The sequence below is a fragment of the Otolemur garnettii genome, unplaced genomic scaffold (assembly GCF_000181295.1).
Source record: "Otolemur garnettii isolate 467f Iridium unplaced genomic scaffold, OtoGar3 scaffold00011, whole genome shotgun sequence".
Classification (NCBI taxonomy): Eukaryota; Metazoa; Chordata; class Mammalia; order Primates; family Galagidae; genus Otolemur; species Otolemur garnettii.
Window position 1 is genome coordinate 4,422,188 of NW_003852406.1, and position 3,187 is coordinate 4,425,374.

The following is a 3,187-nucleotide window of genomic DNA, read 5'->3' on the forward strand; positions in this document are numbered from 1 at the left end:
TGTGGTTTGTTTGTTTTCCTTTTTGAGACAGTCTCACTTTATTGCCCTTGGTAGAGTGCCATGGCATCGTAGCTCACAGCAACCTCAACCTCTTGGGCTCCAGCAATCCTCTTGCCTCAGCCTCCCAAGTAGCTGGTACTATAGGCACCTACTACAATACCTGGCTATTTTTAGAGGTGGGTTCTCACTCTTGCTCAGGCTGCTCTCAAACCTGTGAGCTCAGGCAATCCACCCACCTCAGTCCAGAGTGCTGGGATTACAGGCATAAGCCACCACACCCAACCTGGTTTTTCTTTTTGATTAATTGCTATAACACTGTCCTGCATGTGACTGCAGGAGTTTCATATTTTCTTTACACATCATCAGGCACCAAAGCTGTTGCAGGGCAACTTTAATGCTGTATGAATTCTTCCCTATTGCTAGCACTAATATGGCTCCTGGGTCTACCACTCTGTTAGAACTATTAACTCCATTCATATGAATTTTTGTTGCAAATTTTACAAAAGGGGCACCTCTGGGTAATTAGGTACACACTATTTTAAGACTGTATAAGCAGTTTTCATAAATTGTTTTGGGGGCCCAATTATCATCCATGTCTATTTTATGTCATGTCTTCATCATCTTCTAAACCCCAGCTAACTGTGCCCTCTCCTACTCTTTTCTGGCCTTCTTCAAGTTCTTCCAACAATTGTAAATTATGAGGGACTTTTAGCATCCCTGCGTGGGCCGCTGTCTTGCACTGCTGCTGCTCCAATATAAGCTTTGTAAGAACTCACAAATTGTAGATCTATCTTCACTACTTTGTCTTCCTCGATGATGATATAAATGGTCAAAATAATTTTTGTTTGAAATATAGAGAACAGTCTAAGAAATAGTAAAGCGAATTCCAGGCAGTCCCCATAAAAACGTACAATACACAGAGTTCTGAATACCAACAAAAGGCTGCAAAACTCCTTTCATTGAACTTTTGCTTGTGTAATCAGTTTAAAGATAATGTCTACTGGTACCATAGAAGATTAGATCACCATTTTGTAGTAGAGTTCTATTACCACCTCAGGACTACCTTGTGTAAGCGTGCTGAAGACAGGTGGGCTGCTTCCTGATTTGAAAGACCCTAAGGCCTCATTAATGCCCCAATTATCCTCATGGACACATGTTCCCCTACCCTCTTCACCTTTTGAATTTTTCTTTCCTCTTTACCTTACTAACTTTTCTTTCTACCAGAGCATCTAATTCCCCATGACTCCTGAGGGCAGGGACAATGTTTTATTCACCATCATATTCTCAGCACCAGTACATAATGAGTGCTCAATAAATGTTTATGTATACAGGAAGAGAAGTTTTATATCACACATCATCCAAGTTATGACACAGAGTGGCAAACACTGCTGGTTGTCTTATGGCAGTCATTTCTCACCAAAAATGTTCCTGCTTTGGCCATGGAGACCCCTTTAAGTTGGCTTTCATGTCCCCACCAAGGTAGAGTTGGTTTTTTGTTTGTTTTGAGCATTTCTTACTTTCTGATGCTAAAAGATGCTCCAGGCTCATCTTTTATATTTCCTGCCCCAGTCTTGGAATCACTTGTGCAAAGAGCCCTGACTCCTTTTATTGAAGAATGGTATTAGAAACCAAAATTTCTGCATTAGACTGGGGTGTCATGTATGGCTCATAGACCTTAAATAATATAACTTTAAATGCCTTACTGGCCCCATTTTTAAAAAATAAAGCAAAATGAGTGAGTTAATTTTAATAGTATATTTTATTCAACCCAATATAGCTAACATATTATTGTAACAGAGACAAAGGCCTGAAATGTTTTATGAGCTGTCTCTTTATTTTATTTATTTACTTATCTATTTATTTTTTGAGACAGAGTCTCACTCTGTTGCCCCCTGTCTAGAGTGTCATGGCATTATAGCTCACAGCAACCTCAAACTCTAGTGCTCAAAAGATTCTCTTGCATCAGCCTCCTGAGTAGCTGGGACTACAGGCACCTGCCATAACACCTGGCTAGTTTTTCTATTTTTAATAGAGATGTGGTCTTACTTTTGCTCAGGCTGATCTTGAACTCCTGAGCTCAAGTAATCCACCTGCCTCGGCCTCCCAGAGTGTTAGGATCACAGGCTGGGGCCACTACCCCTGCCTATCTCTTTTAAAAACCCTTCATCCTTTGGAAGAACTAAAATCTGCATTCCTGCCCAAGGCCAGTAATCAGAGGGGCAGGGGAGTGTCCTTTATTTTTTATACCATAGGAAATGGCTGTACAGAATTTTCTGGGCAGAGTTCATGAAATTGTCTTCTCTGGAGGTGGGTCCAATCAGAACCATCAACTGTAGTTAAATAGCAATAACCTGAAGCTGAAAACACAATCCCCCCTTTAGAAGCTCTGTATTTCTGCTTATAGTGAGGACATTGGTACTTTCAGATGAGAGTCTGACATCCTTCTCATTTGCCAGCAAATTTATAAACATCTCTTTCCTTCTCTTCAAACCACTAACCACTTGTCCTCACTCTTCATTAGGCTGCAGAGACAAGTAAGGAACTTTCAATAACAGAATATAGTGTCCCTGGGTGGGGAAGTTGGCACCCTGTTGGAATCCGTGACTGCTGGGAGACACAGGAAGCAGCCTTGTTCCAAGCCATGGGTAGGAGCATCACATTTTGGGATAGAAGAGTGAAGGATCACCCCAGTAGCTGCCGGAGCCTTTTTAGCTCCAAGTTACTCCTGTCTCTCCTCTCTTCATTAGATGTAGCTCTGACAAACTTTATCTTCGTTGAGGAAAAGGAAATGAATTAGGGAATTGTTGCAAAGATTTGGCCATTTGTTTGGGTAAGTTCCCCAGTGTACACACCAAGACACTTGATTCCACCCATTTGGGGAAAATTTTCAGACCTTCCTCCCAGTATATATGGAGTATTAACATTTTAATACATTTTTTTTCTTTTCTGAAAACATGTATACTTTTTTTGCACCCTCTGTACTTTAATTCATCTATAGATTACTTATGATACCTAATACAGGACTGGCACAGTAGCTCACACCTATAATCCCAGCACTCTGGGAGGCTGAGGCCAATGGATTGCTTGAGCTCAGGAGTTTAAGACCAGTGTGCACAAGAATGAGACCCCATCTGTGCTAAAAATAAACTAGTTTTATACATTGAAGTTCAAAGTGAAGACTCTGGCT

At 41.0% G+C, this 3,187-nt stretch overlaps 1 pseudogene; it reads right to left on the bottom strand.

Annotated features, from left to right (window-relative positions):
• Window positions 1-300: 300 nt before the first annotated feature.
• LOC100940362 lies at window positions 301-715 on the bottom strand (annotated as a pseudogene).
• Window positions 716-3,187: the final 2,472 nt, after the last annotated feature.